Genomic DNA, 15,421 nt, shown 5'->3' with positions numbered 1-15,421 from the left:
GCTGTTCCTATTTTTTCTGTAAGCCACCTGTTAAGGAAAAAGGTGGGGTATAGAGTCAAACCTCGGTTTTCTAAATGCCTCCATTTTGGAATGTTTCAGCTACTGAACGCCGAAAACCCGGAAGTAAGTGTTTGGGTTTTCGAATGTTTTTCGGAAGCCAATCAGAAGCCGCGCCTCAGTTGTCGAACATTTCGGAAGCCGAACAGGCTTCTGGAATGAATTATGTTCTACAACAGAGGTTTGACTGTACATAAATACATAAATAAAACAGCTTTTTTCTGACAGTACTCACTGGTATGCAGTACCTCCACCCCCCAGAAATCTTGGCTGATGATGATAATCAGCTTAACATTTTTTGAAATTCTAAGTCATGTACCAACAAATCAAAGCAATAAAATATTATAATCAAAACAGATAAAAGCAGGAATCTAGTGATGTATACAGTGGTACCTCAGGGTACAGATGCTTCAGCTTACAGAAGCTTCAGGTTACAGACTCTGCTAACCCAAAAATAGTGCTTTAGGTTAAGAACTTTGCTTCAGGATGAGAACAGAAATCGTGCAGCGGTGGCGCAGCAGCAGCAGGAGGCCCCATTAGCTAAAGTGGTGCTTCAGGTTAAGAACTGTTTCAGGTTAAGAACAGACCTCCGGAATGAATTAAGTTCTTAACCCAAGGTACCACTGTATGGTTGTCCCCTGTTTGTGCAGAGAGAAGGACACCACATTTTAATAGAATTGTATAGTTATGAGTTTTGAGCCAGGGGTTAGTCTGGATGAACTCACAGTACCATTCTGTTCTGCCTTGGTCAGACCATAAGTGGAGTACAGAGTACAGTTCTGGACCCCAAAGAAGGATATTAACAAGCTGGAATATGTGCAGAAGAGAGTGGCTGAGATGCTAAGGGGTCTGGAAATCAAATTTAATGAGGAGGAACGGTTGAGGAAGTTGGGTATGCTGAGCCTAGAGGTGACTGAGAGGTCATGAGGTAAAGGTAAAGGGACCCCTGACCATTAGGTCCAGTTGTGACCGACTCTGGGGTGCGGCGCTCATCTCGCTTTATTGGCCGAGGGAGCTGGCGTACAGCTTCCGGGTCATGTGGCCAGCAGGACTAAGCCGCTTCTGGCGAACCAGAGCAGCGCACGGAAACGCCGTTTACCTTCCCGCCGGAGCGGTACCTATTTATCTACTTGCACTTTGACGTGCTTTTGAACTGCTAGGTTGGCAGGAGCTGGGACCATGCAACGGGAGCTCACCCCGTCACAGGGATTTGAACTGCCGACCTTCTGATCGGCAAGCCCTAGGCTCTGTGGTTTATTTTTTTTTAAAAAAAAAATTTATTGAAATTTTACAAAAACATAGGTTTAGAGAATACAACAAAAAAAGTAGGAAAAGATAAAGATAAGAAAAAAAGAAAACATACAAAAATAAATAAAAAATAAAAATAAAAAAGATAGATAAAAAAGGAATTAAAAACAAATCCATTTTTTGTAACTTAAACTCATAAGCTTGTCTCCTTGACCTCCTCACACCTCCCCTTTTTGTATTCCCATTTAAATAATCAAATCAGCAAATCCTTACCCTCTTTCGTTTATCTTAACTCTATATCTTAACATATTATAACTCTATATTTTTAGGCTCTGTGGTTTAACCCACAGCGCCACCCGCGTCCCTAGAGGTCATGAGAGCCTTCTTCAAATATCTTAAGGGCTGTCTTCACACGGAAGATGGAGGTAGCTTGTTTTCTCCTGCTCTGGAGGAGAAGACCCAAACCAATGGATTCAAATGACAAGAAAGGAGGTTTCAACTAAACACTGGGAGTTATTTTCTGACAGTGAGAAATATTTTACAACGCAACGGACACCCTCAGATGGTGGTGGACTCTCCTTCACTGGAGGTTTTTAAACAGGGGTTGTCAGGGATTATTGAGTTGTGGTTCCTACATTGCAGGGGGTTAGACTAGATGACCACTGTGGTCCCTTTCAACACTACAGTTCTATTATTCTAGGGCAGTGTTTTTCAACCTTTTTTGGGCAAAGGCACACTTGTTTCATGAAAAAAATCACGAGGCACACCACCATTAGAAAATGTTAAAAAATTTAACTCTGTGCCTATATTGACTATATATAAAGTAATTCTCTTGAATAGGAATCAAATAAACACAAAGAAAGTATTTTATAATTACTTTATTATGAAATAGTAAGTAAACAGAAATATGAAAAATTATAAAATACTTTATTCAGTGCGCAACCTGGGCCTGTTTGGCTGAACACAAAGCTGATATTCTGGCTGGAATCGAAGAAAGACACACACGTAGCTCTTCGTCAACAGCTCTCAGTCCCTGTATTTAGTTTTTATAGCAATCATGCTTGAAAAGCTCATCTCACACAGATATGTAGTGGAAAATGGGAGCAATGTCAAAATAGCTTTGTTTGCCAGAAGGGGGAACTCCTTGGCAGTATCCAACCAAAAACTGTCCAAAGGTAGATCAGCAAATCTTAGCTTGAAACCACGATTTTGTCTCAGTTCAGTTAGTTCCTCCTGCTCCTGTAAAGTCATGTCCTTTCCACCAACTGATGCTGAGCTATAAGGGTCCCTAACCCAGTCAAGGCATTCAGTGGAGACTGAAGAGAAATAAAATGACAACTTCTCCGGTCCTCCTGGTGACTCGAGTCGCGACGTCTTCTTCTCTCCGCTGCTGCGCACACTGTGCTCGGGCGGGAAGGAAGTCGGAAGATGATGTCCTCCTGTGATAGGTCCAGGCTGGAGTCAGAAAAGTGGAGGGTGTCCCCCTGAGGAGCGCCAATCGGCGCCCCTGCTGGCCGAGGGTGGGGTCAAAAACCCCACCCCCATACCCAGGACACAGTCCGGCGCCCGCCTAGTGAAGAAGAAGAAGAAGAAGAAGAAGAGTTTGGATTTGATATCCCGCCTTTCACTCCCCTTAAGGAGTCTCAAAGCGGCTAACATTCTCCTTTCCCTTCCTCCCCCACAACAAACACTCTGTGAGGTGAGTGGGGCTGAGAGACTTCAAAGAAGTGTGACTGGCCCAAGGTCACCCAGCAGCTGCATGTGGAGGAGCGGGGAAGCGAACCCGGTTCCCCAGATTACGTGACTACCGCTCTTAACCACTACACCACACTGGCTCTCAGTGGGCGAAAATTTTAATTTTTTAAAAAATCTTTCGACTTTTTCAATTTTTCCCACGGCACACCAGGCAACATCTCGCGGCACACTAGTGTGCCGCAGAACAGTGGTTGAAAAACACTGTTCTAGGGAGGGGCTGTCTTAATGCCCTTCACGAAAAGCAAAAGGGGTTTGGGGTGAAGGTGCTGCAAGTTCCCGAGGCTGATGTGGTGCATAGTTGTCAACTTACGGATTTGAAAATAAGGGACCAGCAGCCTCGAAAATAAGGGATCAGCAGCCAAAATAAGGGATTTTGCTTAGCTTATACAGAAATCCGCCACTGATGGAGCCATGCTGCTTTGGCTGCCACTGACTGTGTTTTGCATGGGGTTGGACTAGATGAGCCTAAGGGTCTACAACTCCCACCAAAGAAGAGCGGCAGACAAAACTGATGAACGACGTCAAGATGGCAAAGCTTACAGGCAGAATTAGAAACCAGGAAGAGGACCTCTTTAATAAAGAATGGGGAAAGTTTATAATTTAGTTGAAAAGCTATTGTAAAGAGTTACATACATTGGTAGGATTGACAGAAAACTTGTTGTAAAAATTTGAACTATGGATGGACAAATGATTTATAAAAATAGAGTTATGAAAGGGATGCAGAGGGGGAAATCACTACATTAAGATGCTGCACTGGTTGGAGGGTATGCTAAACAGCATGTCGGGGCTGCCGTCGTCCTGGCGCGAGGAGTTCCATCGGCCCTTCCCCGCCTGAGAGAGAAGGACGGAGGGAGAGAGACTCTCGCCCACGCTGCCCGTGAGCCCAGCATGAGGCAGTTGCGGCACCACGGCGGCCGCTGAAGCGTCACCCTTCTGCGTCCCTCCCCATCCCCTCCTCTTCCTCCTCCCTCAGGCCGCCTCCTCAGCCGCCGCTGAAGTCTCGCAAGAGAGGGGCTTCCTGCCCGCCCGCCACCACCCATCTTTTCACGATGTGCCCCTGAGGGGGGAAAGGAAGAGACGGAGACACGGCAGCTCGTTGCGGAGGACCCGAGCCGCTGCTTCCCTCCCGAGCCGGGCGAGCATGAAACCCGGGAAATTTAAGGGGCATCATCAATAAGGGACAGCAGCGGGACACGGCGCTGGGATAAGGGAGTTTCCCACCAAATAAGGGACGGTTGACAGCTATGGTGTGGCCTAAAGCAGCTGCAGACATCCTGCCCACATTAGTTTGATGATGCTGGCTCTGTGGCTGCCTGTTCAGCGCTTGCCTGGGTTGCGCTTGGCTCTTGAAACATTTAAACTGATGGATTTGTACCCAATTTCTCTGGCTTTTGTTTGGCGTGACGTGGGGAGAGTGGAAACGTGGAAATCGATAGGAGGAAGGTGAGCGAAAAGAAAGCGACGACGAGCGCAGCAGAAGCTGGGATTGCTATGCGGCGCTTCGACGCTCCTTCAAACAAGCCCATTGTCCCTCCTCAGATTTCCTCTTGGACAAGCAATTGTGAAGCCAGCCTGTCCAGAAAAATGAGCTGTCATTCCACACAGTGAACAAACACCATCGATTTTAACGCGTGTGCATCTTGGGGAGGGAGCTGCGGAAAGCACAACGCAGCACGAGGCCTCTCGCAGCACAAGGCTCAGTCAGCAGGAAATAAATGCCCCGTTTTGTTAAGTCTGCAGGCAAAAACAGCAGTCATAGGAATCCTAGGAGCTCCTGGAAGCATCTTCACAGCACTGCAGAGAGAAAATCCCCTTTTGTCAAGAGCTGGTGAATCTGCTTGCGATGGTTCTGCAACAAAAGGCTCTCCCCATCTGATGAGGCACTTGAACAGGGTTGGCCCAATACATTTTGCTGCTTGAGGCAAACTGGTGCCTGCTCCACCTGGTATTCGGAGGTAGACTGCCCCTGAACCTGAAGGCTCTATTTATTTCCCCTTGACTCCCCAAGCTCAGAGAGGGAGCCTGGCCAGGCAAGCGAGTGAGTTGCTTGGCTGCCCACCTGCGGGGGCCTCCTAGAACCAGGTTGATTCTCGTTCGCTCTCCCACCTGTCTGCCTCTGTCCATCAAGGCTCCCAGAGGCATGGAGAATGTGTGTGTATGAGCTTAACAGTGCTTAGCTTTTCTGGTTAGTTCACTGTTTTGTTAATGTTGCTAATACGGTTTTATAGACCATAAATATCATATGTTCATCGTATGATACGACTTTTGTTGTAATTGTGATGTTTAGCTTGTTTTTTAGTTGCTCCTTTGTTAATAGTGTTTTATAGTTTGTAATCGATTATTTGTTAATTATTCTATATGATTTGTGCTGTTCTGTTCAATCATACTATTTTTTTTTAATTGTTTGTAAGCCACTTTGAGAGGGACGTGGGTGGCGCTGTGGGTTAAACCACAGAGTCTAGGGCTTGCAGATCAGAAGGTCGGCGGTTCGAACCCCCGCAATGGGGTGAGCTCCCGTTGTTCGGTCCCTGCTCCTGCCAACCTAGCAGTTTGAAAGCACGTCAAAGTGCAAGTAGATAAATAGGTACCACTCCGGCGGGAAGGTAAACGGCGTTTCCGTGTGCTGCTCTGGTTCGCCAGAAGCGGCTTAGTCATGCTGGCCACATGACCCGGAAGCTGTACGCCGGCTCCCTCGGCCAGTAAAGCGAGATGAGCGCCTCAACCCCAGAGTCGGCCACGACTGGACCTAATGGTCAGGGGTCCCTTTACCTTTTTTAAGCTGCTTTCAGATTCATTCGGATAACAAGCGGGCACAGAAATGCAAACAATCAAATCTCTTCCTTCCTCCACTAGCCAGACTGCCTTGGAGAGTTTGTGCCCTCGGCCAAGTCCTTCACCTCACCTGTCTGCCCACCTGGCTCACTGTGGAGGTCACTGCCTATCCTCATGCCCCTCTTGGCCTGCCTGGGCAACATCTGCACACAAGGTGAGAGCAGACGACTTCTCCGGGAGTTGGGCAGCAGAGAAAGCCTTTAAGGAGAGAAGGAGCAGGCTGCCGCTTACATGAGTCTTCCCGCTGCCTCCCAGTCTATGCCACCTGAGGCTGTCGCCTCACTCTGACTAGTGGCTGGCCCAGCCCAAGGATCATCAAGTCCAACCCCCTGCAAAGCAGGAATCTTTTTGCCCTACGTAGGATTTGAACCCACAGCCCTGAGATGTAGAGTCTCATTCTCTACCGAGTGAGCTGTTTTCTAGTTTGTATGTGTGGACTGACACCATCAGTTTTCAGGGCTACTTTGGGCTATAAACTGGCCTGCTGACTGGTCATTTGTTCTGTATTTTACGACTATATAACGTCATGTCATGTTAATGATTTTATTGTACGCTCCTGTGATATTTCTAATAGCACTTCATAAATGCTCTCAGAAATAACGTTAACTGTTGAACTGATAGTATTGGAGCGATATTCTAATTGTTTTAGAATGCCCCATTGATTCCCCCCGCCCCGCAAAAATGGTTTTATGTTATTTCATATTTTCTTACAAAAGAATGTGGATTCTGGGCCTCTGATAACAAGTAGGCGACTATGGACAGATACTTAAATCTACAGGATGGATTGTGTTTTGGCTTGTGTTATTTTATTTATTTTATTGTTTGTTTATTTAATAAATTTTATTTTAAAAAACCTGCAAAGTGAACTTTTTTTTAATGAAAACGCCTGCTCCACTGAATTGAAATTTCAGCCTTCATGACATAGGAAAACGGCCAATTGAACAGCTATTTTTGTGGAGGAGGGTCAAGGTATTAACTGATATGCATGAAATTTCATATATAGCTATATAATCCCTAGTGTAGTAAGATAAGACCTTGGGAGCAGGCGTTTTCAGAAAACCGTTTTTTATCAACCACCCTAAAAAGGTAAAGGGTAAAGGGACCCCTGACCATTAGGTCCAGTCATGGCCGGCTCTGGGGTTGCAGCACTCATCTCGCTTTATTGGCCGAGGGAGCCGGCGTGCAGCTTCCGGGTCATGTGGCCAGCATGACTAAGCTGCTTCTGGCGAACCAGAGCAGTGCATGGAAACGCTGTTTACCTTCCCGCCAGAGTGGTACCTATTTATCTACTTGCACTTTGATGTGCTTTTGAACTGCTAGGTTGGCAGGAGCAGGGACTGACCTGTCAGCATCGCCCTTGAGCCAGTGCCACCAACTGGACTCATCTACTTCAGCCCCGACTGGGCTAGGCGAGCTGGGTAGCACTTCCAGAGACCACCTTCTGCACAGGAACAGGTCAAAGTGCTGTGGACTCACAGCTTCGAGTTGTGAGCACCGGATTCACTTCCACAAGAAGACAGTCGTCGCACAGCAGAGTATAGCAGATAGCAGAGCATAAACGACTCGGAGAGCAGCTCTGTAGAATATCTTCTTTATTCTATCTACAGCTATAATACACAACTATGTACAGAGCTAAATGAGGTCTAAACGAAAATGCTGAACTGCACTGAGTGTCTGCAGCTGCTCTTAGCAGCAACCTTATCTATACACACGATCTCTTAACACTCAGTCTCTCTCTCTCTCTTTGATGTGAGGCTGGAGCGGAATAAGTAGAGAGCAGAACACCGCCCCCTCCTCTCTGGAAAATCACCAGACTCATCAGCAGATTCTTGGATATGGGAGGGGTGAAATCTCCTCATGAGCGACGGGAGCTCACCCCATTGCGGGGATTCGAACCGCCGACCTTCCGATTGGCAAGTCCTAGGCTCTGTGGTTAAACCCACAGCGCCACCCACGTCCCATTGAACCACCCTAGTAGGGCAGTAATTGTTCCTTGATAATTTGTCATCCCCCTCCATGATGGCACCTGAGGCGGACCACCCCCCCTTTCCTACGCCCCTGCCAGCAGTGTTGGATTTACACTTTTGGCAGAACTGCATTTAGACTGTTTCCTGTAACCCACTTGGCGGACAGACATCTCTGTGGGAAATACGGTCTCTGAATAAACTGGCGAGGACTCTTCCGCTGGACACGGCTCCATGGCTCAGGGCCTCCCAAGACCTCTGGCTGAAACAGGCTTGCGGGGCAGAGAGTGGGGGACATCTGAGCCCGCATTCCTGGAGGGCCCCTGCCAGCCATGATGGACGTTCCCAGGTTAGAGGCGCCAAGGGCTCGATTGCTTGCTGCAAGGCTGCTCTGTGTGGTTACATAAGATCCATGTCGCTTGCTTCCCACCGACAACATCAGGTGCTTTCAGACATGCCCCAGGTGAAAGCAATTTGGAGGGGCAACGAGTGAAGCACAACAGAAATCCATCAACACTTGATCCTTTTATTGATCTGAATCTATAAAAGGGAGAAGCAGCTGAGACCGAACCCTCAAGCACAGGCCTCATCATTTGACTCTTGCTGGCGAGATGAACTTTCTGGGGCTGACAGAGCCAGCCAGCCGTCCATTAGTCATTTTGCCAGCGCAGCAGTTTATCCCTGTCACTTAGGCCATGTGATAATATTTGGTCTATTTTTAAGATCTGATCTCACATTTTTTATTCATAGGGAGTTTAGATTTATATATATTGAAGATCAATACAGCCCCTCTAGGATGGCTGCATTATTAATAAAGCCGATGTTTTCAAGCTGAAGACAGCTACTTAGTAAATGGAATTTTAAGGGAGAGGGGGGCAATATTTTTGTTTGGTTTCCTTTTTGCCCTCAGAGCCTGAGGAAAGCCCGAAATTACCCTGTGATGTCATGGGGTCCAGTTTCTTAGGTTATGAGTAAAAATGGAGACGATTAAGGCAATCTTCTCAAGAATTGTGCGCCGGGGAGAGAAAGGACAGAGAAAAGAAAGGACTTCTTCACTCAGCAGAGAGTTAAAGTATGGAACTCACTCCCACTGGAGACAGGGATGACCACCAATCTAGATAGCTTTAAAAGAGGACTGGACAAATTCATGGAGGAGAGGGCTTGAGGCAGCAATGCTTCTGAATACCAGTAATCAAAAGATAATTGATAAAACCAACAATGTTTATTTAAAAAAGTGCATTAAGTGTGCATGACCGCTACAGTGTTGAACTAGGACTAGGACCAACACCAAGGTTCAAATCCACACTTGACCATAAAACTCACTGGGTGACCTTGGGCCAGTGGGTTTAACTCAAGTTACACTACCTCGCAAGGTTGTTGTGGGGGTTAAACGAAGAGGGAGAGAACCATGTAAGCCACTGGGAGCTCAATGGAGAAAAAGGCAGGATAGAAATACAATAAATAAATAACAATAAAATTGCAGGTCAGGATAAGGGTAAAGGTAAAGGGACCCCTGAGCATCAGGTCCAGTCGTAACCGACTATGGGGTTGCGGCGCTCATCTCGCTTTATTGGCCAAGGGAGCCGGCGTACAGCTTCTGGGTCATGTGGCCAGCATGACTAAGCTGCTTCTGGTGAACCAGAACAGCACACGGAAACACCGCTTACCTTCCCCGCTGGAGCAGTACCTATTTATCTACTTGCACTTTGAAGTGCTTTCGAACTGCTAGGTTGGCAGGAGCAGGGACCGAGCAACGGGAGCTCACCTCATCACGGGGATTCGAACCGCCAACCTTCTGATAAGCAAGTCCTAGGCTCTGTGGTTTAACCCACAGCGCCACCTGCGTCCCGCAGGTCAGGATAGAAATACAATAAATAAATAACAATAAAATTACAGGTCAGGCACCATTAGATGGAGCACTACTCTGAGTTGGTAGGGTTGCCATGCATCCAGAATTTCCCGAAAATAGCCGGAATACTGCAGTTGGAATCAGCGCCTGGGCGGAAATTGCTAAAATGTCCGGTAAAATCTGGATGTATGGCCACCCATGTCGGAAGTGTCATTTTGGGCGATTTACCTGAAAAATAGCTCCAAAATGTCATTTTTTCAACCAAATTTGTCAAAAAAATCTCAACAACTTTTGTGTCTGGATTTTCACTTTTTTAAACATGGCAACTCTAGAGTTGAGTAAGGCAGCTTCCTCTGCTCCTACAGAGGAAGGCAAGGCAAGTGGGGTTGCTTGGGGGTCACCCAGGGATCTCAAGGCCAAACTTGGCTTTGATGCAGATCTTTCCTGACATAGAGCCCACCGGTCTCTTGGTCCCTCTGCCACCTCTTCAAGGTACAGGCTGTGCTTCTAGGACCTCCTTTATTCCTTCTTTCCTCCCATCCTCCCCTCCCATCCTTCACTTCCCAATTCCAGTCCTAATAGACAGCAATGGCGCTGGGAAAACATGAGCTGGAATGGAACAATCCAACGCCAAGAGTCTGGAGGCCCTCACGGGGTCCCTGCCATGGGAGCTTATTCACCCAGTGCTATACGAGCTGCACTGGCTCCCAGTGGAGTATAGGATCAAGTTCAAGGTGCTGGTCTTGACCTTTAAAGCCCTTTGTGGCTTAGGGCCCTTGCATTTATGGGACCGTCTCTCCTGGTCTGCCCCGCAGAGGACCTTAAGGTCCATGAATAACCATAGTTTAGAGGTCCCGGGCCCTAAGAAAGTCAGACTATCCTCCACCAGGGCCAGGGCCTTTTCAGTGATGGCTCCAACCTGGTGGAATGCTCTGTCCCATGAGACTAGGGCCCTCCAGGATTTAACCTCCTTCCGTCGGGCCTGTAAGACAGAGCTATTCCGCCTGGCCTTTAATTTGAATTCAGCCTGATCTTTTATTTCCCTTCTCTTCCTTCCCCCTCCCCTTTTATGAAGATTACCCGCTCTGAGACCCCACAGCTAATTCTCCCCTGGCCTCCTCCTTGCTGGCCCAAGTAGGACCAATTCAGCCAGCTAGCCCTGGGGATTATCCAATGCTTATTTCTCTTAAATTGATTTTTGATTTTTGAATTTTATTGTTATTCGTTTTTATACTGCATTTTATGCTGCTTTTACAATGAAGTATTTTAAATTTGTTGTTAGCCGCCCTGAGCCCGGTTTTTGAACCGAGAAGGGTGGGGTATAAATAAAAAAAATATTATTATTATTATTATTATTATTATTATTATTATTATTATTAGAGTTGTCACTGCAGGTTTTCCTGGCTGCATTGAGGGCTGGGGCTGGAGCAGACTGCCAGGGTGGTGCTCACCTCCCCTCAAGGTATGGCAGGAGTCACACTGGGGAGCAGGCTGGCTGGCTGGCTGCTGAGATGACCCACAGCCTGGCTCTTGAATGGATTTGCTCCCTGTCAGTCAACAGAAAGGCTTTCAGCCGGATGCCTCTTCCTCCCAGCCATGAGCTTCTACAGATGATCTAATCTGAGCCATGAGCTTTGAAGCAGAATGTGAGTCATGAACCTTCGCAGGCCCCTGTCAGGCTGTGCGTGCAAAAGATGTGCAGAGCTGCTGAATCCTGACAGATTCCAGCCCCCATATAAGCACGCACGCACACACAACGAGAGAGCGCAACCTTCCTTGCCTAAGAAGAGGAGGAGCAGGACGCAACGCATCCTTGAGGCTCTGTAATGACACAGTGGAAGCTCAGCTGGTCCTTTTATGGGCTGAGGATGGGACAGCTGAAGGAGTTGACTGTGCAGGGCACTCTGAAAGGGTTCCTTGCCTGACACCAAGTGAGGAAAAGGAAAGTTGCCATGAGGGTTTCTACTCTGCACCATGTGAATGATGTGATAGAAACCCAAAAGCAGGTGTCAGAGCTGCCCAAGGTCCCAGCTCACAAAGGACCAACGCTGCTTCGTTGTTAAGTACAAAAGTCTTTATTGAAGTTCAGTTTCACTTCCAGAGCCGCAGCGCGCAGCTCTACGTCTCAACTGTCAGACCGCTGATGATCCGTCTGAATCTCCTCCCCCTGTACACCAGTTTAAGACCCTCGCCTTGCTCCACCTTTTCCGCTGCTCTTTCCTCCTCTGGGTCCGCCTGCCCGCCAGGGTCTCGCCCTTTCTAGCCTCTTCTCCCGCTGATTCCCCTGAGCCTTCTCCCTCCCTCCGGCGGGCTTTAGGAGCTGGTTCCCCATCCGGGTCTCCTGCTGTCCCCCGCGCCTGCACATTTGAACTTGGCGCGCGCCCCCAGCCAGCTGCTTTCCTCCTGACCGTTTCACTGCTGCTGTCACTGCTTCCCCCTTCGGGGGGGCTAGCTGCAACTGACCTCCCCTCCATTCCCCCACTCTCCGATGGAGGCGTGGTCAGCCCTGACTCACCTCCTCTCCCCGCTGGAGGAGACGCTGGCCCTGACACATGTGACTCTTCCCCCCACTACGCTCTGGTGGGGAAACTGGTCTCGATCCCCCACTGCTGCTTTGGGGTTCCCCTCTGGCTCCTTGTTTCTGGTGCATCCCCCCTGGGACCCCCCTTGCTCTGACCATCGGCGCCCCCTTCTGGGAATCTTCTGATTCGCTGGAGAAGCTCATGGAATCTCTCGGGCCACTGTCATACTCCCCTACGCTTCCCTCGGATTCTTCCCCTTCGCTCTCCAATTCCTCTCTCCCCTGTGCTCCTGCTCCTGATTCCCTGACAGCAGGGATCAAGAATTGTTGTTGTTTTCGTTTAGTTGTTTAGTCGTGTCCGACTCTTCGTGACCCCATGGACCAGAGCACGCCAGGCCCTCCTGTCTTCCACTGCCTCCCGCAGTTTGCTCAAACTCATGCTGGTAGCTTCGAGAACACTGTCCAACCATCCCGTCCTCCGTCGTCCCCTTCTCCTTGTGCCTTCCATCTTTCCCAGCATCAGGGTCTTTTCCAGGGAGTCTTCTCTTCTCATGAGGTGGCCAAAGTACTGGAGTCTCAGCTTCACGATCTGTCCTTCCAGTCAGAACTCAGGGCTGATTTCCTTAAGAATGGAGAGGTTTGATCAAGAATACATAAGAGAATTCCTGTGGTTTCCAGTAACGGATATTCAGAAGCATTGCTGCCCCCCAACCATGGAGGCAGACCATAGCCATCATGGCTAGCAGCCATTGACAACCCTGCCTGCCATGAATTTGTTTAACCCTGAACTATGTAGTATCATCAGCCAACTCATCCACCTCCTCACTGCTCACTCCTGACTCTAGACGGTTTGCGAAACAAGTTTAAAAGCACAGGTCTCCATGCAGGTTCTTGTTGGGTGCCTCCCCTCAAAGAGTTTAAAACCTGCTCTGCGACCGTTATGGCCTGGGTCAAGTCCCACCCTGGATATGGAGCCCATTTCTTTTGCATAGGCCCTGCTTGCCTCAGAATGTTCCCCAGTGCCTAACAAATAAAGATCCCTTCTCCTGACATCCATGCATTGAGAGGACACAGCTGTGCCCGTCTCGCTGCTCCTGGGTGTGGAACTGCTATCATTTTATGTGGGATGTGAAACACAAGAGCAGTCAAGTACAACATGCCTAGAGTGAACATGTTTACACATGGGGAGGAATGTTTGTCCAGCCAGCAGGTAAACTTCCTGTTTCCTTCTGGGCTGGGACAGACTTCCTCTGCATGTGACTAGAGGTGGGCGTGGCCTCACCTGTGCAGGTAATGATAAAAGCACAGGACAGGGCAGCCATCTTTGACTACATGCATTGAAGAAGCAACATCTGCTTAGCCAAAGATGCCCTCTTGGCTTCCAGCCTGTCTCCTTATGAGATAGTTTCCCGGTGTATGTTACTTTTCTAAGCTAAGTCTGCCTTCTGGGATCCAACTGTGAACAGAATGTGAGTAAACTCTTTTTATACTTTTATAGAAGACTGTGTCGTGTCTTATATTTTATGAGGGAATAAGAGGGAAGTACTAGAACATTTATTATAGAGGCTTTAGCGAGCCTGAGCAAACGCATCCGCTGTGAGTTTAAAAGGGGAATGTTACTCTGCTAAATTGGGGAACTTGTTAACACAAATTGGAAAGGCTATAATCAAACAATATATCCTCTCCTGCATCCCTGAACATTCCACATTTTAAAGATTATACCTTGGAGGCCCTGGCTTCCAGCATCTGACCTAGCAACCTAAGTTGTGGTTCCAGGACCCCAGAAAATACATTTCCACTTCGTCAATGGAGCCCCTGACTCCTCCCCAGTGCTATCTACCAGAGACATTTACAGAGCCTCTCAAACTGCTTTTTTCATAGTCCTCCTTCACCCCTTATAATATAGCTCAACTCTGGATGTCTTCATTTGGCCAAAAGGCTGGACTCTTTCCTTGATTTCCCATGAACAGTAAATTCATTCCTGAATAGGCAAGGGGGTGGGGCGGGCAGAGAAAAGAATAACTGAGTGGTCTGTACTAATCTGCCGCAGTTAATAGCCTTGAAGAATCCTAAATTACTGTCCCTTGGGCCTGAAATAAGCTGCATCCCTGATCAGAATGAGATCAGGTATTTAGCAGCATTAAGGACTTTTAAATGCGCAGTTGATGATGCTGCAGCCTGGTATTTGTCACCAGGCTAACTTAGCCAGGAGATGTTTTTGGAGCGGAATTTTATTTTACTTTAATGTTTTGTACCCTTGGGAGCTTGTCGTACTTAAGATGGTGTTTCATTACAGTCCAGGTTATCAACTAAATGAGACATTTCTCTCCTACTGTGTGGTGCTTTTTGATAATTGAAGGAGGGGGCAGCAGTGCGCTAATGAAGATGCTCTAAATTGGCCAAGAGATACCTGAGCCTCCCGCCCCCTTCCTGGAGTCTGTAGCTAACAGTAGATTATTAAGGTGGGTTGGTGGGGGGGGGGCGCTGTGCTAGTCTGGAACGTCCCTTCCAATTCTTTTTTAAAAAAAAAAGAATAATACTTTATTTAGAATTCAACAATAACAAGGAAAACCCCACATCAATTCATTACAATTAACCAATTTTAACAATATATAAATAGTAGGAAAAAAATGACACATCACTTTGAACTTACTGAAGTTTTCATATTACACTTTTATCTCTTTATCTCTTTCTTAACAGATCAAAGAGAAAGACCAAGAAAGGAGGCACAAAAAAGAAAAAAAAGAGGAAGAAGAAGGGGGGGAGGAGGAAAAGCAGTGGCGTAGCGTGGGGGGTGCAGGGGGGGCCGGCCGCACTGGGCGCAACATCTGGGGGGGCGCTCGCACTCGCAGCTCTCTGCCCCTACCTGGCTCACTCAGGGTTAGGGGGCGCAAATTACTTGCCTTGCCCCGGGTGCTGACAACCCACGCTACGCCACTGAGGAAAAGGAAACAAAACAAAACAAAATAAACACATTTGACTTTCGATTAGACCTGTTGTGTTATTATTTCTAGTATTTTTTCACACACAGTTCCAAATTATTGTCTTGCTTTCTTTGTTTTCGTCAGATATCAAAAAACATTATACAGTGCTACCTCGGGTTCAGTACTTAATTCGTTCCGGAGGTCCGTACTTAACCTGAAACTGATCTCAACCTGAAGCACCACTTTAGCTAATGGGGCCTCCTGCTGCCAC

This window comes from Podarcis filfolensis, assembly GCF_964270895.1.
Source record: "Podarcis filfolensis genome assembly, chromosome: 8".
Taxonomy (NCBI): domain Eukaryota; kingdom Metazoa; phylum Chordata; class Lepidosauria; order Squamata; family Lacertidae; genus Podarcis; species Podarcis filfolensis.
Note: the sequence above shows the minus strand (reverse complement) of the source record.